This window comes from Stegodyphus dumicola, chromosome 7, assembly GCF_044657685.1.
Source record: "Stegodyphus dumicola isolate Sdum_Otavi_A_Nest chromosome 7, ASM4465768v1".
Classification (NCBI taxonomy): domain Eukaryota; kingdom Metazoa; phylum Arthropoda; class Arachnida; order Araneae; family Eresidae; genus Stegodyphus; species Stegodyphus dumicola.
Genome location: NC_140774.1, coordinates 167,437,243 through 167,465,034, shown reverse-complemented (window position 1 = coordinate 167,465,034; position 27,792 = coordinate 167,437,243).

Genomic DNA, 27,792 nt, shown 5'->3' with positions numbered 1-27,792 from the left:
GTAAAAATTTACTCTTACAAAAATTTACTCTCATTCTTTTTTTAAAAAAAAGGAAGGAAGAGAGAAATTAAAAAAATAGTTAAAAATTTGAATAATATCATCTATAATTTTAAAAAAATAGCTTTTCATATAGTATTAATAAATATTCATTATGCATCATTGAGGGAAAATATTTCATATAACTAATTTTCCGCAAAATGTACTTGAAATTTAAGGTTAAAAATAGCTGTGGCAATTCACTGTAACAAAATCCATTGACCACATTTGGCGTTATTATCGCTCATAAAAAAGATGCCAAATTTCAAAACGCGAAAATATGTAAATTCGTGTATATCTTAGAAAATTGTGAATAAAAAAGTCCAATTTTTTGCAGATATGCTTAAAAATACACCTACTTTAAGATGATGGTAAAAGTTTTATTGGTTATAATTCAAAAGTTTTTTCGAAAAATTTATAAAAAATTATTTAAAAATTAAAACACAAAAAAATGGGTAAATTTTATTTGGAATGAACCTAAATTTCGAAATGTGAAAGGAAAAATAATAAAAGTTTAATAACAAAAGAGATATTAATAAATATTTACCAAATTCAATTAACATTGAGGAGCAAAAATTTTGAGAGCTAATATTTTAAAAACTACTCGTACGATTTTTACAAAACTTGGTATTCTGGCATAATTTGAGTCGTAGAATCGAAACATGTAAAAAATTTGGTATGTTATTTCAGAAAAAGTCCGATTTTGTGTCAAAATACCTATGTTGGAATAGTGCTATATATAAATCTAATATATATCCTAAGTCGCGCTTTCGAGACATGAAGAACGCAATTTGAATTTCGTGAATCGCCCCAGTAGAACGGGAGATATAGCACTGTCCCTTTTATTTTTTTTTTTTTTTTTATTTTTTTTTTTTTGAGCAGTGTACATCTAAGTGATTTTGGAATCAGCATTTAAGCTGCGGTTTTAAGAGTTTAAGAAGAGCGTTAGTTCCGAATTTATGCCGCGTGTTTTGAAATAGCCTTGTACGTGAATAGTTGTTGCTTAGACAATCTGCTTAGATTATATTGATATTCTAGGTTCGGCCTTGCTGGTGCAGCCGATTTTAGCGGTTTAGATAATGACGGAGCCAATCGTGTAGCCAATATTGCTTTATTATGATTGTACATCTTATTTTTCTGTTAAGTTACTTGGCCACAGGTGGTGGTAGATTGTGAGCACTGAGCGAGTGCATTTTCTGTCAAGTTCGAATAAAAAGGTTATTCAAACATTCCTCTGCAGTCATTTGTTTCTTCCAAAACCTAACGGGAATTCAGTATTCAGTCTTTTCAGCTAAGCTCTGCAGTGCATGATCCTAAAACATACTAGGAGTTTCGTTTTGAAATAATTTTTTTCTAATGCAAATTTGCTGCCTCTTTTTCTCCTGTTATTAAAAATGTACAACTTTCTTAACATTGTTCTAAAAATTAAACCCAGTGGTAGAAAAACCAGTAGAACCAAGTGGGAGGTTCTACCACTGGGACAAAATATAGTTGTTCTGAGACACTGAGACAAAATATATTGTCTAATATTACAGCAAACGCTACAATTACAAATCTGAAATTTTTACTATCTATTTTTGTAGCTATTTGCATTCCTTCAAGCCTATAAATTATTAATCTGAATTACAATACAGATTTGAAATTGATGCTAGAGACCGACAGACTACTGTAAAAATATTTGTTTTAACCTTTTGAGGCCGGGGCTTTGGTAGCAGTAAAAGCTACCAAAAGACGGGAAATCTTGAACCGAATGCTTCCCCCCCGTTAAGAAATCACCTCCTATTTGCAACAAAGATTCTTGTGTAGTTTAATGGATTCTCAGAGGGGTGCATATATGTCGCAAAAGGGAGATCTTTGAAAGAGATAAGTGGTTGAAAACCCAGGGACGTCAAATTTGACATTTCCCCCCACTTTTCAGCCTGTAAAATGGGGGAAAAAGACATGGCCAATAAAGTGGACAACCCCGTCCATTCAAACAGGGAATATAACTGCCAATATATTGGCACTCCGTCTACAAAAGGTTAATGAAGTCCTGATCATTTAAATGTTCAACAGCGCAACGTTAGACTAGCTCAAATGTAAAGTGATGAGGATCCACTGAGAAGTGTTTATGTACATTTTAAGGTTGCTTCCATCGGTCAAATGAACAAAATTTGCATCAATATATCAAAAAGGCACAATCAGTCTTACTTCGATCTTCAGTGTTATTGCACAGAAAATTTATAAGGTTTCACTTGAATTTCTCCAGTTATCTTATTATTTTAGTTTTTCTAAAACTTCCACTAGAATGCAAATTAGTTTATAAATAAAGTTGCCAGGTTTTCAGCTACCCTTTGACTGCATTAACTAGTCACTACTTCACTTTAGGTATTCTGATGCTGAAATGTAGCTTGCCGGAACTGGTTTCATTCAGACACGATTTCTTCATAAGTACTCAGTCAGGAATGAAAAAACGGTTTAGACTAGGTTTGCATTAGATATAATCTGTTGACCGGAAAGTCACCAGGGCTGTGTTCTTGTTTATCTTGTACATTTTTGCGATTGCGAGGTTCATGTGCTAAGAAATACATTTGACTTTTTACTTCAGTTGCGAAATTCTGTCTGAAATTCTGAGAGACGAAATATTTTCCAGCATGCTATTATATTACACTGGTGATACTGAAATTTTAAACTATTGGCTTGTTTTAAAAGTGATGACGCATTTTTTCTCTGTTTTCAAAGGTCTTTTATTTACATAAAGGAGAATATGCTTTGTTTCGTAACATTTTACTTTATTTTAAATAATTTATTTTTATAATTCTCATTCACAAAAGAACGCGGATTTATCGGAAAAAAGCTGAACAAAGTGCTGATATAAGGCCTCAACTGAATTAAAGTTTATGGAACGAAAGACATTTTGAAGAGAGCGTATCAAGTGAAAGGTTTTAGGGCACAAGATTACGTAATTATGATAGGCGTGGTAACACCTTTCATCCAAACTCCACTAATTTTTACCTGTCATCAAACTTGCATGTGGTCTTTTTCTAAGCGCCTACCAATGAGCCAATTAATCAGTTGGAATATAGTTCCTTGAAACTGTCCAGTTGGACAGTTCAGCTCCTTGAAATTATTCAACAGAGCAGTTTCAAGGAATTTGTTTTTCAGAATTTTCCAGAGCTCATAAATCGTACAGGGTATACCGATAAGGAGACAACACACACAAGTTTATGACCTGACAAAGATTATTGGAGTTTGGATGAAAAGTGTTACCATGCGTATCATACTCGCCTGATCATGTGATACCAGACTTTAACTTGTTCCGCTCTCTTCAAAATATCTTTCGTGGTATTATATTCAATTCAGATGAGGCTGTAATGAGGCAATGATGAGATACTTACGAAAAATCATTTATATTGCTGTGAGTTTTATTGCAATAAATTGCAATATTTGCTACTCTGATGTAATTACCTTATAGATCGCCACGAACACGTAACACAATCAATATGTTATGTATTACTATGATAAATAACAAAGTACATAAATAATCAAAGTAAATAAATAACTGCAAATAAATCAAATAAATGCAATACATACAACTCTAGCTAATGTGAGCTGCAGGGGTAAGACAAAAAACGAAAAACCTCGTAAAATGATGTCTGAAATGAAACGTTTATTCTTACAAAAGCTGTTGCTGCCGCTGATTGTGTTTACTCACTAACACCACCTGTATAACATCCTCAATGCGTTTAAAGTGTCATTCATTATCGAGACAATGTTCTGTGCAGTTGAGGGTACATCACGTCGGAACTAAATGAATACGAATGTGAGCAAATTGTTAGGTCAATGATGGTGGGTTCTTCCATAAACAAAGTAACTGAAGTATTTGGCGTTTCAAGAAACGCAAGTATATACGAATTTTAACTCGTAGACGAAAACTGAAAAAGTTGCAACTAAATCAAACATTTACTAAATCACAGCGCGTACGAAAATGTGTCTTGAGTGAACACGACAGACGATCATTGTGCAGGATTGTGATTAAAAATAAGAGGACTAAGCTTCAAAAGTGGCTGCTGAACTGAATATTGCACTCCCAATGTCTGCTAGCACCAAAGCAATGGGAAAGAAGCTGCAAAAGCAGGTATATTTTAAGCAGGGTAACCACTCAGTGATCAAAATGCATGTGAGAGTAGAAAGTAGTACTAGCGTCATAAAACCTGGACTGTAGAGCAATAGAAGTTTGTCATCTGGCCGGATGTGTCTTGCTTCTCACTGTTTCCGACTTCTGGGCGAGTTTACGTCTGGCGAACGCCATCTCAAGCCTATGTTAAAGACCAACTACTACCGAGAGTGAAACATGGCCGGCGGTTCCGTTAAGATTTGGGCAGCCATATCTTGGTATTTCCTGGGACTTATCATTTCTGTGCAAGGTCACATTACTGCCAAGGACTATGTGAACGTTTTGGTTGATTACGTCCATCCCATGGTATAAATTGTGTTCCTCAGTGGTATTCCAAGACGTCAGAGCTTACATCAATTAGCCCATATCGTCCAGGACTATTTTTCTGAGCCTGACGGTGAAACTTTCACATCTACCATGGCCACCACTCTCACCAGATGTTAATATTATTGAGCCTTTGTGGGCTATTATGGACAGAAATCTGCGTGAACTCTATCCATAGCATTATCGCAAATAAACTTGCCAGCGTTTTACAAGACCAATGGTACAAACAGGGTTTCTTTTGCAAAGCATACAAGAACTTTATTTATCCATTCCGAGATGACTGCAAGCTATTTCAAATGGGAACAGTTTTCCTACACTGTATTAGCGATACAGTATGTTTTTTATTTCGGTGTTTCCATATTTGTCTCAAATCCTTGTATTTTTTGTGTAGGGTAATAACCTTTTTAAAATAACCTTTTTTAGTTTAAAACTAAACAGGGCAGGCACAACTTGTGCTATAGGCAAAACGTTCATCACTTGTGATATTTAAATTAACGCAACAGAAAACTAAATTTCAAATGTAGGTAACATAATCGGCGGATACAAATAAAATACACTACTTAAGTTGAGTCAGTTAATTAACGGCGATTATTTTGAAACATCGGTTATCGAAAACTTCAAAGCCAGAATATCACTATGTAGTGCTCGCGAAAATAACTAAAATGAAGACTCAGTTGCCAGGGGCTGAAATCTAAACATCCAAAACCCTCAACTTATATAAACACAATCTTAATTTGCATTATAGTGAGGAATAGGGAAATTAGAAGTTATAGTAATGGCTTAAATCAGGCGTCCTCAACCTTTTGACTAACGCGTACCATCTTAACCAAAATTGAGAACCTTTAGTACAACCATTACAAAGTACTACTACTACCACAACTACTCTTGAACAAAGCTCAGATTTACGAGTGTTAGAGAAAAAAACTAAATCAGGATTTTGAGGTTTTCATTTTAAAATTTAGTAGCTAAAAATACGAGGGTTGGAACTTTAATAGTGGCAACTATTTATTTACAAGGAATACAAAAGTGATTCATGTCACCATGTTTTACAGTTCTTCAATATAGTCGCCAGCATTGTGTACAACCCGTTTCCAACAATGTGGAAGTCACAGAATACCTGTAGTAGCGTCTGTTTTGTTGATAATTTGAATGGACCGGTCTACTGCTGTAAGAAGCTCAGGAACAGTTTGGAAGCGAGTGCCACGAAGTGGTTCCTTCTTCTTAGGAATTAAGTCATAGTCACAAGGGCTTAGATCTGGGGAGTATGGTGGATGGTAAAGCACTTCCCAGTCCCATCGCTTGAAGAAATCAGTCACAGCTTGCACTGCATGCGGCCGAGCATTGTCATGCAAAATGAGAGGAGCGTTCTGCAGAAAGTGTCGTCGTTTTTTCCTCAAAGCTGGTCGGAGATTGTGCTCCAAAAATGAGCAGTAATACCCCCTTGAGCACCAGCGCGCCGGAAATAAAACTCAGTCACGGGACCGAACGCTCTGAAACGAAGCGTCACTACCGGCCCGCGCATTTTAAGCAGTTAAGCCTAAGTTTACAAAAAAATTCGTATAAAATCAGCATTTTAATAAAAAGACTCCAAATTTATAAATTATATATATACTATACTTCTATTTAATATGTATTAAAATAAAAAATATAACGTTAATACAAATGAATGAAATATGCAAAAAACTAAAATTATTACTATGCACATGAAAACAAATACTATACACAATAAAACAAAGCTGCAAATATTACAAACACAAAATAAAAAAAGAGGAAATTAAGAATAATAATATATTCTGAATAAAATCGAAATTTAAAAATTCTGCTGTGTGTGATATAGTTCAAAACAAGGATCCACACAGAGTCCAACATTGCATATTTTGCACTCATAATATGGCTAATATTACTCATCCCGCTAATCCGCTGAATGTACTCCCCCATATTCTCCTAATGAAAAAAACAAAGCAATAAACAAGTCACTTGAACTCACACGTGCCCTTTCAAACACCCGTGTTTCCCAGTTTGTTTATATTAACTAGAAGAAATTCTTTCTTCCATTTCACTATTTGATTAATTCATCTATTTCGAAATCTCGCTCTGTCAAACCTCAAAAGACAAACGCAATTCTACTCCAACATTTCAACTAATAAACGTTCCATAAATTTCCACAATCTGTCAAAATATAAACACAGCGAGCAATAAATCCCAGCCCTTTAAAGAGCCTTGATTCTCACTTTGTTTACATCAATAAATATATCAAATACAGAAGCATAGAACAGAAACCAATGCCCGTTCATGAAGGTCAAATACCATATGAGTCGACCGTTGTGAAAACCGTTGCCGTTTAACGCCATCTAGTAGCATTTAAAAATTCAAATAAAACTTTCCGATTTCCGATTACGCATACGCGACGCTGGTCTCTCCATATCAATCGGAGCTCTTCGCGTGGAAGCGACGCTGGGCTGATAAGAGTGGAATCGCTGAGTCGCGTCCACGCGACCTTGGTCACGAACGGGATACTGCTCACTGACGGTCTGCTGTGGGGAAACGGTATGAGTTAGGATGACACTATCACAGTCGTACACGAGAATCACCATAACTTTCACATTGCTGGGGTTCTGACGAAATTTCGATTGTCGTGGGGACCCGTGATGACGCCATTCGTTTGATTGGCGTTTCAGTTCTGGCTGGTACGATCGGGCCCAAGTCTCATCCAGCGTAATGATACGGCGTAAAAAAGCATCTCCTTCGCGCTCATAGCGCTCCAGGTGGGTTCGGGCAGCATCGTATCGTAGCCATTTATGCATTTCCGTCAATTGATATGGAACCCATCGTGAAGCAATTTTTCTCATGGACAGGCGTTCCTTCAGAATGTGCAGCCCAGTCGTATACGCTAATCCTGTTTGTCCGGCCAGCTGACGAATCGTTTGGCGGTGGTTACTGTCCATTAGTGCGGCAACAGCTTGCACGTCTGCATCGCTGACACTCGGACGACCTGGCCGCAGCATGTCTGCAACGTTTTGGCGTCCTTTATTGAATGCTTTCACCCATCTTGCTACGGTTCTGTAAGATGCATATTCCCCGCAAGCCTCTTGAAGCCCTTGATGACACTGTCGTGCTGTACGACCTCTTTCACATTCAATTTTTATCCAACATCGTTGTTCTTGTTTTGAAAACATCCTGACAACACTTACTTTAGACCGCGAGCTAATACAAGGATTCGTTCTTCGCCTCACTCCGCATGCGCGTGACTTAGGCAGGACGAGTCTTTTTGCTGAGAGGTAAGAAAGGTATGTAGTTGACGTGTGGTATACGCGATATTCTTTGTTTTTTTTTTTCGTAGCGTTTTTACTACTGTGTTGCCACCATTAAAGTTCCAACCCTCGTACTTTGCTTCTTTTCGTACCACCTATTTTTCCCTTGCGTAGAACTGATAATAACTGGTTAATTAACATGAGATAACTTAAACATTAAGCACATATTAGCAATTAAATGAAATAAAATTATTCAGGATCATAAATATAGTTTGATTTAATAAACTAATAGTAATAAAAGGAGTCATCAGTGGCACATCTTGATTTTAAAGAACATTTGATACTAGTTTATCCACATCCCAGGGAAATATTTCTTCCTTGTATGGTAATCCATATAGTGATGTTGCTATGACTTCGGGGGGGGCATTTACTGGGGGCTGCTTTTTGTATGGGAAATATATTCTAGGGATCAATAATATGGATTTCCAGTACAGAAAGACAAATTGTAGCAAAGCTGGACTGTAGCAAAGTTCGCTAAGATGGCGAGATGTCTTTGCAGAGGATTAAAATTCACGTAAATTAAATCACAAAAGAAAGCCAGTTCGCTCTTTGGGATTAGGCTCCAAGTCAAACTACTAGTATTCAGCCATCTTATCACTTGGTCACTGGCGAGTTCAAGAGATGCCGAATTCCGATACGATACTAAATTGGTGAAATAATTGTATTTAAAAGTATTACGATAGCTTCAGTTTATTTCTGTGTCTTCTTTACCCGTGGAATCTTTTGAACACAAAAGAAGAATGGCAGTTAAATTATTATCACATAAATAATGAAGTATTCCTCACTGAGAGAGAAATACTTCCAAATTTATTCTATTACTGCTTGAACAGAAGATCAAGAGGTGAAGTACACGCGTTTTGAACTTTTGTATTTTAATTCTAAAATATAATTTCCCAAACAAAATTCCAGACATTTTAAATCTGCTTCGGATTTTTCTTACACTTGTTGCAATTATGACTTGCTGTGAGAGGAGGTTTCTGGAGAGAAATTGGTTAAGTATTCTCTAGGATTTAAAAATATTTATATTTAATAATACTTTGCACTGTCTCCAGAAGAGTATGGAGTTTTGGATTTGATGAATAAGCGAAATCGAAACTGATCAGCCAGAGCATTTCATAAGTGAAATAAAGGCTTATTTTGGTCTTAAAAGAAACAGAATATTTATTTTTACAATTTCCATTTTTGTTTGCAGCATGTTACTTATTTTTTACACAAAAATATAACAAACTTTTAAGAAATAAAGCTTACGCAACGCTTATCAAAGAACATGCCACGTAACGACGTTTTTAGCTCGACACGTTGTTGCCACACGGCGAATCTTAATAACTATCCAAAACATTACATCATGTTGCCATATAGGAAGTCTTAATTATATATAAACATTAAATTATGTTCCACTACAGAGTAAAGCAGAAGATCCTCATCTAGAAAGTCATCGGTGATACAAATTTAGCTAGAAAATCAGCGACGATTTTGCTAGCAAGAAGAAAAAAAAAAACAAAACAGCAGTTTAAAATATTAAAGATAAAGTTTCATTAAAAGACCATCATAGGCTAGGCCTTTTATTTATCCCCCTAAATTTGCATTTAAAATTTTATTGATTTGATTTTCCGTGTGCATTGCGTGGGGTGGCAAAACATCCTAGCTACACTACGAATGCATAACAAGTATTCTACTGGGCTGGCTTATTTTATTATCACGTGCTATATATCCTTGTCTATTCGATCTGCAAAATCAAATTAGTGATTGGATTTATTTCTCAGTAGTATGACTAGTATGGGCTAAGATAGAGCCGCCGTTATTAGTAAAAATGTCATAGGCCTTTTATTTATTCCCCTGTCTATCCTTTTGACACTTTGCTGATTGGATTTGCCATGTGAACTGTAAGAGGTGACAAAAGGTCCTCGCTGCGCTATTAAATCCATAACTAAAATTCTAATAATATTGGGTTATTCGATTGTGACCTACTGTAGATTCCTTTCTGTTGGATCCACAAAATCAAATTAGTGATTCAGTTCATTCCTAACTAATATGACTAGTATGGGCTTAGGTAAAGCTGCAGTTATCACTTATATTTTGTATGGTATAATGAAGATGAAAACAATAACATCTTAATTTGTTTCAATGCAACTATGTCTTTTTTCTTCGCTTCGTTACCAGAATCGTCCTTTTGTGTAATATTTTTAACAATATCAAATTTTTAAATCGAATTGTATTTTCTAGAATATGCGTTAATTTATAAAAACGTATTTTATTTCCTCAATAATATTAAACTCTACGCAGTTTGCTCTCTTACCTGTATCCTGACCAACGAAATTTTTCAATTCTATGAATTCCCTTAAAAAACCTTTTAACTGTTGAAAGAACTTCAACCTAATGTTTCCAAAGCGATTTTACTTAACGAACAGTCGCCTTTTTTGTATGTCTCAAGGGACCCACTTGTGTATATTTTTATTTAAAACCTGTTTAATAAATATTAGAAGGTTTTACATTTCCTAAATATTTAAATCGCGCAGCAAATAGAAACTACGCGCATGAGTAAAATAAAAAATAAAATATGCATTGCAATAACGGTACATATCTCTTAAATAAATTGTAATTGGGAAAAAAAAATCCTAATAAGGGAATGAAAAGATATTCATTAGAAGAACATCACTTTCTCTCGAAAAAAAAGGAACTAAAATACATGTGTAAAAAATATCGCGGTTTGCTTTCAGATTTATGTTTATTCTTTTAAAATTAAAAAAAAAGATCGACTTGAAATTTTGAAACATTAATATATGTGCATGAAGTAACATAATTTGAAAAAGCGCATCAAGAATAATTTTTTTCGGCAGCCTTTATTTATGAAATGGTATTAATTTTGCGTAAAATATTTTCTGAAAAGATATTTTACTTATATTTATGAATGCATGCATTTGCCTTTCAGCAATTAGCACTTTTTTCTGAAATAAACAAAAACTGTTTCTCATTAATACTTTATAAATAATTTATTCGATTCTTAAATACTGTCCAAACGTTTTGCTCGAATTTTAAAGAAACTTTCAATTTTGCCACATTTGTAAAATATTAGTTTTATCGACAAGCATTTATAAGATTAAAACAAGTTATCATTAAAATATTAAAATTGTCATTACATTATCATTAAAACCGTGAAATCAGTAAAATATCATATATAAACTCCTTTCCGCAATTTTAAATAGCCCCTTAATTTTTGTTGATTAGCTTATATTTTTTTCTCCGCAAAATCTAATGTGTAGTAAAGAGTTCTATAACATTCTTATAAGGTACAGATGAGGTGTTTCACATATTCAGAAAACGAAAATCTCCACGTGAAAAGAGATAAGGATAATGGCAACATATGTTAACAATCGTTTGGGGAAAAACGTCAACTACTAATTAGACTTTCCGCTTCAAGTAGTTTTTTACAGCTAACAAGTTACTAAATTAATTTATAGTAATATAATTAAAAATTGCTTGTATCACGCGTAAAAAGGTCCTTAAAGGTTTTTACATAACACACATTATAGAAGACTATCTTTGCATTGTAGCACACTGCATACATTGACAATGATGACGAATAACGGCACTAAAGGATGTTGCCCTGGCTATGAATTCCTAAGTATTTGGTGAATCTGCACATGATGATCATTCTAAACTCAATTTCAATACCATTATTTGGATTTTGATATTTATCATGATATTGAAACATACCGTAAATTTCTGTAGGCAGTACATGATTCATATAAATTACAAACCGTTCAAACATGTCTACTTAAATTAGACATAACAGACATGCTTATTAATCCAAACATAATGATCACTGTTCTATTCAGCTGTAGTGACACAACTGAATTTTGATAACAGGTATTTTGTTGTAGTCTTATACCTATTCGTACTCGTTCAAGAAGTAGATTTTAACTAACTTATCCAATCAATCCTAAGTTCGTAACTAATTTAATTAATGCAGATTTAAATTCGTGCATATACATTCGATTTCTATTTAATCCTAAGTTTTTTTAATTGGCGCAAATATACGAGTGCAATCCCCCCAAAAAAAGGTCTCCTAGATTTTTCGATATACAAAGAACCGTTTATTTTCTATAATTGCTACATCACTTTAAAGATTGCAGAATGCTTTATTTTTCAACATAATCGCCATTTCGGTCGATGCATTTTTGTAGACGCTGTGGCAGTTTTACAATGCCCGTGTCATACCAGCTTGCCGTAATGCCCTTCAGGAAGCGTTGAGGAGCTTCAGAAGCATCCAGATGATCCTCCGATCTTTACGCATTTTACGAACTCAACAATCGCGAAACTCAACGAATACGAACTCAACATCGTCGGCAATTGACGGCCTCCCGCTCCTTTCTTCGTCATGAATTTCAGTACGACCGGCTGTAAACTCTCTACACCACTTGCGAACGTTTTTGACATCCATGCACGACTGTCCATACGCTTCTGTCAATAGGCGGTGAATTTCAACCGGTTTAACGCCTTTTGCGTTCAAAAATTTAATAACTGCGCGCACTTCGCGGTAACGTTTATCGGGAGCTCCATTTCGAATCGCTGCCAAGCCAAGACTGAGCATCCGAACGAAGCGCCTGCGTGCTTATGTGGTAGCGGAGAAGGCACCACTCACAACAGTGTTGCCAACAACCGTATTAAAACTTTCTCTACGTCCCCAAAATATAGGAGACCTTTTTTTGGGATTGCCCTCGTATTCGATAAATTTCTATGCGTTACCTATGCTTGATCAATGTAATTTCTAATTTTTATTTATTTATTTATTTATTTATTTGTTTTCATTTTTATAATACAGTAACATTGTGTTAAAATATTCTCTATTATGAATATTTCTATTATGAATGTGAGTTGTTACGTTTTATAGCAATGTTAAGAAATTTATCCTTTCTTTCCTCATAATTCCAGGTAATAAATGAGAGGTCCGGAGTTTGACTGCTGGGATGGTATTATTAATATTAATATTTCACGGTTCCCTGATTGCAAATAAAGTTTAAATCACTTTACAAGCAGCAGGCGAATTAAAAAAGTGTAGCGGACGATAATTCACCACCATCTGGCTTGGACGACTGCCGGACGTTCCTCGACAATCGCCCTTTAAGCAGAGGAGAGTGTAAGAATGTAAAGAACCTTTCCTATCCTTACTGCATGCCTTCGTGGCGGGATTGGAAGCCTGTCAGGCTGGCTACTGGGAGATCCGGAATTTAGCGCCTGGGTTCCCTTTTTTCCAGTATCAGTTTTAAGAGTGGAATAATGGGAGGATTATTTTTCTTTCCTTTCGGCTTGAGAAACATAATTTAAAGGCAGTTTAAGGAAACAGATAATATTTAAAACAAACAATGAAAGAAAAGTAGGTAATATGAATATGCATATTCAGGAAATTATACATCTCTGTAAAATGAAACGAAATATATGGTGTAGAAAATGATTTCAGCACCATAATTTTGCTTTCAAAATTTTATGGGATCAATTGATGTTTAATCATACTTTTGGTGAAATAAGAGATTTTAGTCGCAATTGGCGCGACTTAAAACTCCGATCTAGGTTTGATTAAATTGCTTACTTATATATAAATAAACTAACACTTATTTTAGTTAGCTTGCATATAGTATCTGTGGCTCTGAATGAAAGAAAAATGATATGTACAAAGCAATAAGGAATGTGTAATAATCTTTGCGTTTGTAACTTTACAAATTTGTAGTTACAAGTTTACTAATTTCTGATCAGGGGCTCCGTAACCTTGTTACGAAATATTTGAGTACATCAATTTAAATTTGCGGAAAATAAAATTCAAAATCATTATATTGAAATGATAGAAGTGTGAAAATAGCCATAATCCCAAGTAGCACACGACGATGCAAACTGGTCCGAGAGGTTGCAAAGTATTTGCCGTTGCATCTTGGCAATTCGTCGACGTGGCTGAAACGTCATGATATGACCGCTTTTAGACGAGGTCATTTTAGCATTTTTTTCATAGCTCATCAGCGTTACTTTTAGAATGAAAAGAGACAAAATCTGCCCTATCAAGAATCTGAATTCCGCATAAGATTTACTTTGCAATGTTTCATTACTTTATTTCATCTAAATATATTAATCTAAGGTAGATTCATATAATGAAATGTAAATTTAATATAAATACTTTTGATTTATTAAATTTAATTAGTACTAAAAATACGTGCTAAATAATTGTTTTGTTAAAATAATTAATATTTAATTTTTTTATAAATATTACAGCAAAATATTTAAAAATAAAACTAATCTATGAATTAAGTTATTAAGTTATGCATTTTATATACATTAAAAAATCATATTTCTGAAATGAATGCATATCACAAGTTAGCAATTATTTTACTATTGAAATATGACTTTATTTTTTATTTTTGAAGTAAGAACGAATTCACGGCTGTCCAATACATATGTCGGAAAACTTATCGACAGTCATCAGAAGCAGACATGTACATTATTTACTGGATGCTTATATAAAAGAACATCTCGAGATTTGCGCGCTTTGGCTAGCTGCCAAATTCGAAGAAGCAACTGCGCCATTAATTCAGATTCTAGCAGTTCTATCAAGTAATTTGGTAAAGATGCCATCTGTAAGGCGTTTGAAAAGACTGACTTCATGTTTGAAATTAAATCAAGCAATGACTGATATAAATAATATCACTTATATTTAAAGTAAATGTAATGCACTGTCAGTCAAAGAACGCTATTGTGAATCTTCTCATTGTTCTGTATCTGCTTACTTCAACTGCCTTCAGCAAGTGAAATTCCATTGCTGTGAGCTCCTCTTTGGAAGCCTCTGAATTGAGGAGAATGGTGAATTTTTGCGTATTATGTGTGTGAATATCTGCTTTACAAGGAATGCTACAAGGCTAATCGTGAATCTAGTGTTGAGGCAATAGTGTCTGTGTGGTCTATAGTGGTCTGTGAAATATAGTGTTCGTGAAGTAATGTCTCTGTGGTTTGTGAAATTGTGTCTCTGTGGTTCGCAAAATAGTGTTTGTGTGGAAATCGTTTCTATCTCCAATCACTGTAGTTCCAGGGCTGCAATATTTGTATACTCTTATTAGCTTTGTGCTTCGGTTATAATGGCCTAAGTGCTATATCGCATATCATTCATATTAATCGATTATTGTGTTCATATTGAAACGTTAGCTCCCAGAATTAATTCAGAGAAAACCAAAAATAACATATAACGGTAAGCCACTTTCTTGTTTTGCTGAATATGCAATCAATACAGAAGAAACAACAATTCAAGTTGCTATGGTATGTTCATTATTTTCAAAATACAAAGAAATTATTGGACGCCAAGTTAGCGAAAATCTAACATATGCCAATAAAGTGATGCAAACCATTTCAGTCAAGTTCATTGAGAAACGTTTTGCCCATATATCTCTTACAACTTGAGCTGTGTTTAGATTTCACACGTAGATCTATCTCGACTTATATGTATACAATGAAATAATGTAAATAAACACTAACAAACACAGAAAGTGGCCGTAAATACGCTGAATACGCAAAGAAAATACGTAAAGAAATTATTACGTAAAATGCTTCCTTAAAGTACTAAATAAAGGAACACTATGCTGTAAAATATTATAAATAATAACAATACTATAAAATAAATAATAATATAAATATATAAAATCTAAAAAATAAATTATAAACAAATTAAAATATTTATAAAAGTTTACATAATTTTTGTTCCAATAAAAACGAAGAATGCTTTTTATGTGTTTTTCCCTTCTCTGTTAAACGAAAAATGTTAAGAAAGCAGTATAGTATGCTTGGACATATCTTATAATATTAAACGACCAGTAAACATATTGTTTTGAAATTCTTTTATTGAACCTTGTAAAAAAAGTAATAACAAAACTTTAATACTCTTTCCTTGCCTTTCCTGTGGTAAGAAGAGCAAAGGAAAAACATATTTTGCGAAGAGGCTTATCGTTTCATAGAAGACACCTACTTTTCTATTCAGGCGCAAGAGTAAATAAATAAATAAAGTGTAAACAGCAAAATAAAGGGAAAGGAGGAACTTGTGGGATAGCTGCAGGTATGAAATATTTTCTTTTCGCAGATTTTTGTCCAGCTGTTCAAGTACATGCCTGAGCATTTTATCACGCGAAGTTTCTGAGCGATAAGTTTCTGCTGTTCCGTACAGGTGCTCTTGAGCGAAATTTATGTTTCAGGGTCTTTCAAATACATCGACACATAAATATATATAAGTATAAAAAAGGAACTGTGGATACTTTGAGTAAGGCTGCCAATTTTGTATTGAAATAGTTTAGGAAAAACAGATGTGAATTTTCTTTGCTTTTGCTCTGAGACGTCATTTCAGTGTGGTTACCGAGCAATATAAATTATGAGCGATTTTATATGTTGCAATGTAGACAAGAAAATAAAATTATACTATGGCGTTTTCCTTTAGCTTTGCAGGGAAGAATAATGAATAAAATTCCCTTTAACTTCTTAGTGTTTCCACTGAGAAAAAGCAATTATTAGAGTGCTTAGATACCATTTTGTGCATTGATGTAAAAAATCTGATGTATACACCCCATGACTTCCTTGTACGGAATATTAAATTATATGCGTAAGTTTATTGAGATGAATTAAATCTACTTCGTTGATAGCACATAAACCACAATAAAATAAATGCACACTTTAAAATTCACTATATTTGTTTCCCATAGCATAGCGACACTCTTGCGCTAGGTTTACTTAACAGCGTTCTATTTCATTCATATTATAACTCAAAATGTACAAAATTTATATTATTTGAAGAATTATCTAATCGTTGCCACATGTTCTATTCAAATACTATAATAAATCTAAAACGATTTATAAAAGAAATTCACCTAACAAACAGTTTTTCACAGACGATTCAGTATTTCTAATTCAATTAATTCACTTTTCACTTCGCGACTTCTTCGAAATTAGGCTTAACTGCACTTAATCCAGTTTTTAAATTGTTGATAATTCTACAAATATTGCTTACAGATTTCCTAAAGGCATAACAACTTTAACCATAAGATAAGAACAACATAATTCAATCATTTTAATGCAAAAAATGCTAATTTACAAACATATAAGAGTAAAGAAACTGAGATCACTGAGCCTGGTAACAGAATGAATATATATATATATATGCGTTTGGTGCGGCCGATCGTAACCAAAATACGAGATGCACATCTACATGTTATAGCAGTCCTATAACGTGTAGATGTTATAGGATTTTTCAAAGTTAAAAATTTCAAGGTTCTGAGGCTATTCGTTTTCTGAGTTATGCGAGTATGTACAGACACCACGAAAATTTCTCTTCACAAATCATTTTAAAGCAGTTTTTTTAATTTTTTTAGAGAAAGAGAGTCTTTTGTTCTGTCCTTACGTACAGATATCACGCAAAAGCATCGTTAAATTGCATTCGATAGCAGTCAAAATGGATGTTTTCTTTGAAATATGCTGCCTGAAACCTTTCGCGATTACAATACTTCCTTTTTACTTCGTACAGGGAAGTAAAAATGATGTTACATTCTTCTCGTTTCTACAGATATCAGTAAACACACTGAAGCAAATACATCCAAGAGAAAATCCAAGTTATAAAATTCAGTCATATAAAAATTAAATGCTGTTTGAAAATTTAGAAATTTACCATTTAACGTTTGAAATCCAAGCATATGGTAAATACGTTTTCTGACTTCGAAAATATATTTTTGTCATTAAATTCACTTTAATATCAGTTTCGTACGGTCGCCAAAAATTTTAATTAACGGTATCCAGACTAATTGTAGCTGCACACAGATATTTTCTATTAAACGTAATATGACCAAAAATGTCGTAATCTAAGAGTCTAATTAATTGATGAGTGAATCAAAGCAATGATTCTGTAAACTATATATCAAGAGATACTTAAGTTATTAACTTTTTTGAAACATGCGTTATATACAAAGCACATGCATAACATCTTCTGACTCTCAAATGTTATCAAATCTCGTTATGAGTTCACCTATGAGGCGAGGAAACGTAAACTGGTATTGAGATTTGAGGATATGTATACTTTATTATTTATTAAAAGCTATATGTATCCATTTAAGAATCATCTACCAATATTTAAACCGGTTATTATAATATGAAGTACTTGAAATTCGTTGCTCACAAATTGTTTCGATATTTCAGAACGTGGTTTATCATTAATGTTGAGATGATCATCTCTAAATCTTCTAAACGATTTTAAACTACCTCTCAGAAGCATTATACAATACTTTGTTCGCTTCATGGATTTTTCGGAGACTTGATTTGTTTTTGAAGTAGTTTCGTTGTAACAAAATAAATTAGGTGACCACAAATGTAAGCAAGTATTTAGTATTTTGTATTTATTTTAAAGGCCTCCAATTTTTCCTTGGACAGAGAAAAAAAAGCCAAGATTGTACATTAAGATGTCATAAACAGGAAAAATATCTTTAATATAAAAATACGTTTCCACTTCTTTCGGATTAGCTTATATTTTTTTCGAATTTTTTGCGAAAACTCCTTTATGAAATATCTTCGTTTTGTTATTTTTTTTCAATAATTTTCTAATATCAAACTTACCATCTTATAGTTTTGTTTTGAGGTCTCCCAGTCTTGTAAGAATAACACTTACTTACATTAACTTTCCTTCTTACGAACTTTTATGCAATATCTTCTTTTCATTATTAATTTTTAATTATTTTCTAACGTCAAAACTTACATTAGAAAATTTAATTTAAATTTTTACGTTTTTGGTCTAACATTTTCCATGTCTATGTTCTCTACCTTTAAATGCTTCAATTTAACTCATTTTAATAATTATATTTACTCATTTTAATTATTAGACATTTCCAAAAATCCCGGTAATTTTCTCCAAAAGTGTTTTAAAACTCCAGTATTAACGGGAGACTTTTGTAACTTAGAAATTTTCGAAATATGACACTTTTAACTATAAAACATTATTCCTTTATTTTTTTCTTAAATTAAAAATGTCATTCTATAGTTTTAATGTTTTAATAACATTTTATGACACATTTACCTTACGTTTTAAAAGCATATTGCGATATAAAATTCTCTTCGTTAAAAATATTTACTTAAAACACTGTAAATAAATTTAAGTTCATTACAGCGTAAGAAGGAGTAATGATGAATTTTTTTCACAATTTTAAAGCGAAGGAATTTAAATGAAAGTTTTTGATTAAGCTGAGCAGTTTCTGTAGTTAAAATGTACAAGAAAAGTACTTCTATATTACATTTTACGAGGCATATTTACTAATTTACCTCAATACTATGCAATATGTTTCTTTCCTCATATCAAACCAAATTTCAGTGAATTAACGTCTTAATACACATTGAATAATTCTCCAGTATATGTTTCTGAGGGTAGTATCTGAAGTATCATGCAAGGCAATTACATGATCACCTTGTAGAAAAAATTCTATTGGTGCTCATGTTTTCGAAGCTAACAAAATATGAGCTGAAATTTTTTTAATAAAGGAAGCCCATGTAAAGGTTAAGAAATTCCTTCCCAGGCCAGTGTTTATTTATGAGGAAACTTGCTTAATATGAAAATAAAAATGCTTAGGAATAAATAAATAAAAAAAGAGGTAGAATACTACGGATAGAAATCAAGTCGCAGATGTAAACTTTGAGATCAATCCAGTGCTTGTCATCACTCAGAGAATTACAATTCGTTATCGCGTTATTGCATAATTTTTTCCCCACGTGTATGTACAATTTTTCAAGAAACGAATCTTCCACTGCAGTGCTGTGTGATAGATAATACATACGTGAACCATCCAGACATGGCATGCGCTTGGCATAGGAATAGACAGATTTTATCACCTTGAAGTTTCTGTCTCCTAACAGCTCCTAACTCCTAATTAGCTGTGTCCACCTTTAAGGAGCTCTACACCAAAGTACCTTTTCAAAGGCGCTTTGAGGAAACCCCTGATACAAAATAAGCACTCAGAGCTTCTGAAAATTGTTTAATATTCACCATTACTTAAATCGTTTTAGACAAAGTTTGGTAGCGAGTGATTTACAGGACCATGAATTCAGCTTGGTTGAATATATAGCTAGTTGTGTTCCACGCAGAGATTGACTTCTATGACGTTGAGGATGATGACATTGTGTCTTTAGATAAAGGGACAGTAATAGGAATTAACACTGAAGATGTAGGGGAGTTCCTAGAAGATCACATAATGAACCTGGCTCAAAAGAACGAGAACAACTTTAAAAGGAGCCACAGAAAGCGACTGTAGAAGAAATGTCTTCAGAGGAGGAAAGAAAAAGATATAATGTTCTTCGCTGTTAATTTCGCGATTTTTTTTTAAATAGGAGGGTGTGTGGGGTGAAACCCGAATTATTACTAAGTGGAGAAGAGTGAATTTAAGAGAGATAGAAAAGAAAAGAAAAAAATAAAGGCAGTAGGTATCTAATATTTATATGGCAAAGGATTTCTACTAACATCCGGCCGCTTTTCCTTCTTTTAATCTTACGCTAGCAAATTTAATTAAACGTATCCTATCCTTTGAATATTTATTACTGTGCTTCTATTGTGTAAAGGATACAGTACGCACGCGTATACAACGGAAGAGAACACCGAAATGCACAATCGACAATGTACCATAGGGCACCTCGGAGCTGGAAGTACAAGAAATGCTACAAAAGTCTTGCAAACTTGGGAATGAATAGTGTAGAGTCCTCTTCAAGCGCCCGGATAGAAGGAATAGAGCCACAAAGTGGGTGATTGAATGTACCCCTGGTGCCTTTCATGTCCTTATGTCCAAACGAAGATTGTTCCAAGGATGGAAGAAACATAGTATCTACGAGTTTACAGGAGCCAAGCGCTGTTTCCGCTGTCAGGACCTGGAACATACGTCGAAAGACTGCTGCCACAGGCCTTACTGCGCTTACTGCGGAGGCTGTCATGACATTAGCGAATGTAAGGCGGACTGGCCTGAATGCATTAACTGCATCATAGCAAACAGAGATTCAAAAGTTAAAGTGGATACACACCATGCAGCGTACGCAGCAAACTGCCCAACATTCCATGCGCACATCCAGAAGATTAAAGCACGTACTGACTACGGCGAGGACAACTAATTTAATAGCCTAGCAAGCAAGGCATCGTCTACCTACTACAACAGCCAGTTCACTTAATAACAAGCGCACCTCTCTAGGAAGCAAGTCAAGTATTTTCACAGTTAGTAATTTTACCTTAAAAGTCAATTAATTTACAAAAGTAATGGAAGTGAATTCAAGAACAGAGGAAAGCAATGTGCTCAAGTTTGTCCAAATCAACCTCCAAAGAGCGCGCGCGGCTACTGCACAGCTAGTGCAATATGCTATGGAGGAAGAGGCAGACTTCCTTTTAATTCAAGAACCTTTTCTTTATGCAGGGCAAGCAGCAGAATTTCCCCTCCAATGGACCGTCATCCAGGATTCAGGAAGTGAGGGAACAAGAGCGGCAGTAGTTTGTTGCCACAGCAGATGGTTGCCAGTTGTGCTAGCAAAGTTAAGAGACATGGTCACAATTGCAGTCGAGGCTATGGGACTGAGTGTCCTGGTCACGAATGTTTACATTCCACCTACAGTAGACGTTTCTCCCACATTAGATGCCTTGCAGAATATCCTTACGTCCTACCGCATGCACACCATGTATTGGCAGGAGATTTTAACTCTCATGCGGAGGACTTCGGATATCCGACCACAGACCCAAGAGGTAGAGAAGTTGTGGACTTCATTGCATGCAACGGACTCATTCTTCATAACGTGCCGGACAGTCTGCCGACCTTCGAGACCCAAATGGGAAAAGGATGGCCGGACAACTCTGTCAACAGCGCGTCTGGCTCAGAAAATACAGCACTGGACCGTAAGTGACACTCCCTCAAACTCGGACCATCGCTATATAACGTTCCAGATAGGTCAGCCACATGCGCAGTTTATGAACAAGCGTTATAGAACCAATAGCAGAAAATTAAAACAACTTGTAAGCAGGCTAGGACCAGTACTAGAGCAGGTGGACGAGGCACTTATGAAATGTCAGAACATAAAGGATGCTGACGACTTAACCACCAGTATGATACGAGAAATTCAATCTATCTGTGATGCCACCCTAGGCCTGAAATCACCAAAAGTTTTAAGAGTGGCAAACTGGTGGAAGAAAGAGCTCCGTGCACAGCGCAGTCGCACCAGGGCATTTAGGCGTAAGATGAAGAGCGAAAGAGACCCAGACAGGAGGCAAGCCCTTAGTGTTCTTTATAATAAAGAGCAAGCTCAGTACAAAAGGGCAATTACAGCCGCAAAACTTGCCAGCTGGAGGGAGTTCTGTACTAAGAATGTAGAAGTCTATGGTGCTCTCCACAAGATAGCTTCGAACAAAGTTTACAGACCACCGGAGCTAAGAGCCTTTGCAGGGCAGCAGGCTGGACACATAACAGAAATCACGCTTAGGACAATTCTTCACGCCGTACTTCCGGAAGAGGATATTACAGATCCGTCAGACCACCAGGCTTATACGCTGCACACATCTGTCCCAGATGATATGCAATTTACGGAGAAGGAAGTCTCCACAACGATCAAAATTCTCCCGAAAAGTAAAGCCCCTGGTCCGGACTCAATAGACTATCCAATCTTGAGAGCAATACATAAAGCAAGATCCGGCTTTCTCACGCGTTATTTTAACAAACTGCTAGCACTGCATAGCTTTCCGGAACCTTACAAAACGGGGCAGGTTGTGCCCTTTAAGAAGGGAAGGATCCAAACAGCCCATCCTCTTTTAGGCCGATTTGTCTTCTCCCGGTAATAGGGAAACTCTATGAGAAGCTGCTAGTCCAACGGCTTAAATTTCATATGACGCAGAGTGGGGCAATCTTTGACACACAATATGGATTCAGAGAGCTACGCTCAACGATTGCTGCCCTATCAAAGATAAGAGACTATATCAGCCACTTGCATGAAATGAAACAGCATGCAGCGGTCCTAAGTCTGGACCTGCAAAGCGCATTTCACTCTCTGTGGTGGCCCTCAATTTTAGAGGCACTGCACCAGGCAAGGATCCCTGATAACCTCTTGCAGGTTTTCAAGCAATACCTGTCCAATAGAAAGTTCATAGTAACACACACTGGCGGTGTCATAACCAGAAGCCAGACAAAAGGCTGTCCACAGGGATCGTGCGCGGGTCCAGACTTGTCGAACGCAACTTTCGATTCCATCCTACGATACGAATGGCCGTCCCATACCCAGATAGTAGCCTTTGCGGATGACGCGACCTTTGTGGTGGGCGGCAAGAGTAGAGATGAACTGCAGCAAAACTGCAATGATGTAATTGATACCTTCTCTCGGCTATGTCAGGAGAAAAAGCTAATAATTTCTGAGGCAAAATCGAAATATATAATTTATCATATGTTGGTTGTGCATTAGCACTGAAGGCGTAATGAGTACGTTTCCTCAAGCACAGAATTAAAGAATCATAAGTCAAAAGATTAACTACGAAATCTTTATTTAATAAGATAATTTGTCTTAACTAAAGCATAACAAAAAGTAATAATCTTCACAGACATTAAAATTGAAGTATTGAAAAAAATAACTTACAGAGAATCATCATCAGTACTAAATATCATCAGGCTTACCTATATTAGGCAATAAGAAAATAAACAGGAATATACTTTGCCATCGTACCTGAAAGATAAGAAAGTACTATTGGATTACACCTTTGGCCAGGTACAAGTAGCTAGGGTGAAAATCAAATATTCTGCATTGCACACGAGCTTTACTTTCTCTCGCCAATATATACCTTGGCGCACGTTCGTTTCGTATGCCTTTCGAGTTTCATTATGCAAAATACCTAAATTTATGCTAACATTGCCCCTGTTTTGCTAATGAAACTCATACCAATTGTAATTTATTCCTGCAAAACTGAAATTTAGCTTTAGGAATTGGTTTTGTCATAATATCAGCAATTATTTGCTCTGTTGAAAGATAAGCAAGTTTTACTATTCCTTTGTTATTCAAGTCGCGTATATGATGAACTTTTGTATCAATATGTTTTGTGCGTGAACTGAATTTTTCAGATTCTACAAGTCTTATAGTAGACTGATTATCTTCAAATACCTTTATCGGTAGAGTTTGGGGTAGATTGAAATCTGTTAATTTTAATATCCATAATAGTTCTTGCGTAGCTTGCGATAGTGCAACATATTCAGCTTCTGCTGAGGATAAAGAAAAACAAGTTTGTTTTCTTGAAAACCATGAAATACAGTTCCTTCCTAATAAAATAACACTTCGTGATGTAGATTTTCTATCTTCAATATCTTGTCCCCAATCAGCATCTGAATAAACTGTAATATTAGGTTCTTCACTCGACGAAATTTGTAAGGATAGGTTCTTTGTCGTGTTTAAGTATCTAATGATTCTTTTAACAGCATTCTAGTCCTTTTGACGTGGATTATTACACCTTCTGCTGAGTATGTGAGTTGAAGCTGTGATATCTGGTCTTGTGATAGACGATATATACAAAAGACTTCCAATAGCTTGGCGAAATTTATCATTTGAAGTTAGGAGATTTTCTTCCTTGTTTAGGTTATAATAGTTTGTTTCCATTGGTGTGCTGGCGGGTTTCGCTTCTTCAAGTTGAAATTGCTTGACAAGTTGATTTATTTTATTTTTCTGTGATAAGAGATAACTTCCATCTTCCTTGCGATTTATTTCCATGCCTAAGAAATATTTAGCTTCACCAAGATGCGTTATTTGGTAACGTTTCTTTAAATCATTAATTGTTTGAAGAATTATTCCTTCTTCTGTAGAACTTATTAGGATGTCATCAACATACACTATTAAATTAATTCTTTTATCACGAACCACTTTTGTGAAAAGACACGGATCTGCTTTGCTTTGACTGAACCCCAGATTCTTTAGTGTATTTTCAATTTCTGCATTCCAGCACCTAGCTGCTCGTTTGAGACCATAAATCGATTTCTGTAATTTACAAACTTTATGTCTTTCTTCCGGAACCACGAATCCTTCTGGTTGTTCCATATATATTTCTTCATTTAAGTTGCCGTACAAAAAAGCTGTTTTAACATCTAGTTGATGTACCTTGGCATTATTATACGCTGCCCATGCTAAGAAAACTCTTACCGTAGTGTGTTTCACTACTGGTGAAAAAGTTTCATCATAATCACTGCCGTATTTTTGAGTAAATCCTTTGGCTACTAAGCGTGCTTTGTATTTTATACTTTTACCAGTTTCATCATATTTTGTCTTAAACACCCATTTGCTGCCTACTGCATGTTTTCCTGGTGGTAATTCTAAGTTTATAGGTTTCATTTTCTTTTAGAGAATGTATTTCTTCTTGCATAGCCTTGATCCAAGCTTCTTGTTCACGTTTTGGTAAGTTTAGAATTTCTTCAAAGCTTTCTGGATCTTTAATTTTAAGTAAGATTGATTCTTCGTCTTCTGCTTTATAAGAGAATCTTTCCGGTGGGACCCCTTTGGTTGATCTGCTAGAAACCCTTCTTTCTACATTTTCTTCACATTTAATTAACTCTTCGGAACTTTTTGAATCTTCTGTAAAATCATCGCCAAGAGATGTTTCTTCATTATTTTCTTCATCATCTTGCGAGTTATTGAAGTGAATTAATTCTAAATCTTCAGCATTATTTTCTGCAAGTTTGTCAGGTAAAGACGAGTTTTCTGAAAATTTAACAGTTCTACTTACTATTATTTTTCTTCCACCTACATAAATCCTGTATCCCTTACTTCGTAAATCGTATCCTACGAATATTCCTTCTTCAGCTCTGTTGTCGAATTTACGCCGTTTTTGTTTGTTCACATAATAAAATGCTGTACAGCCAAATACTCGTAAGTGACTTAAGTTTGGTTTTCTACCATTCCACAATTCATGTGGTGTTCTATCTGTGGCTTTAGTTGGTAACCTATTTTGAAGATATGCAGCAGTAGCTGCTGCTTCAGCCCAGAATCCTTTCGGTAATTTAGAGTTTATTAGCAAGGCTTTTGTCATTTCTATTAAAGAGCGATTTTTCCTTTCTGCGACGCCGTTCTGTGCCGGACAATAAGGAACCGAAGTTTGGTGAAAAATGCCGAGTTTCTTTAAATAATTTTCAGTACTTTCGTTACAGCATTCTGTACCGTTGTCGGATCTGAGGACCTTTATTTTCTTTCTAAATTTATTTGTTGTCGATGCAACATACTGTTTAAGTTTCTCGAATACTTCATCTTTTGAAGTAATAAAATAAATTTGAGTATAACGCGAATAGTCATCAATGAAAGTTACGAAATATCTTTTCCCTCCTAAGCTGTTGACTTCAATTGGCCCACACACATCTGTGTACACTAAATCCAGTGGATTTTTAGATCTAAAACTAGTTTTGGGATAAGGTGTTTCAGTTAGTTTCGCTTTTACACAAGTAGAACATTCCACACTATGAGTGCATTTGCCAAGTTTAATGCCGTCTGCCAAATCATTTTTCTCAAGTGTTTTTATGGCATCTATATTTCTGTGGCCTAATCTTTGATGCCATTTTAGTATACAGTTCGTATTTGAACATGAAACATTATTAGCTAAGTATGCTTTCTCATCAATTGGGTTTACGGTCAATTTATATAAACCTTGCTGAGCGTTGCCGTCGGCTACGAGTATATTGTTACGCTTTATGTAACACTTATTACTATCAAATGTAACAATGCAACCTTTATTGGTAACAGATTGAACAGAAAGTAAATTACTATCTAAACCTGGTACATACAATACATTTTCCAATTTTATTTGTGTAACCTGACCCTTTAAGTTTTGAACTTTAAAATAACCTTCACCAATACCATAAGAATTTAATTTAGCACCATTGGCTACAGTTAGTATTTGTTTATTAGAGTCATTTAACTGAGAGAAAAATTTTTTATTACTCGTCATATGAGTGGAGGCTCCTGAGTCGATAACCCATTCTTGGGTTTGCGTATTTTCATGTTTATTTTCCACTTTTAGAACTTGATTAAACTGAATCTGCGAATTTTCAGTTTCAATACTTTTAAGATACTTATTTTCTTTAAGTTTTGTTATGTTTTCTACACTTTGTGTATTTGCTATTTGGCATGCATTACTTTTATAATTTTGAGAATAATTTCTTAATTTACTATTATTTACATCTGTTTTCGGGGAAGTTCTAGCGTTGCGTTTTAAATGAAAACAGTCATTTATCGTATGGTTATTTCTCTTACAATAAGTACAAAATTGTGTAACATACTTTGGTTTATTTTCGCTTTTACTTTTTAAAGCAACTGAATCGTACTTTTGAACTTTCTTAGTTTCCACACGTCTACAATACTCATCTATTAGTTTGTTTTTAACATATTCTAGCGACAATTCAGCTTCCGATTTACTTTCTATTGCAGTTATTAAGGAGTTGTATGAATTTGGTAAAGAACATAGTAGTATTGCGATTAAGTTATTTTCTTTAATTTCTTCACCTATACTACGCAGCTTTTCAGCCAATTCTAGTACTCCTTTGATATGTTCCTGCATTTTAGAACTTTCATTATATCTAATGGAATATAATTTTCTAAGAAGAAATAACTTATTTGTTAAATTTACACGTTCATGGACACATTTTAACTTCTGCCAAACTTCTTTTGCAGATTTACTATGTAAAACATGGATAATTTGCGAATCCGAAATGCTTAGACACATTAAAGCTTTAGCTTTACGATCATTCTTTAACCAAATATCAGTATCAGTTTCCGGTTTTTCTTCGAATGCAACATCATCTAAGCCTTCTTTTATTAGAAGTTGTTTTATTTTAAATTTCCATACTAAATAATTTTCATCTGTTAATTTTTCTATACAAATTGATTCTTTTAGAATAGACATTATTACTTGTTACAATTATTCATATAAACTTTGTGACTAGT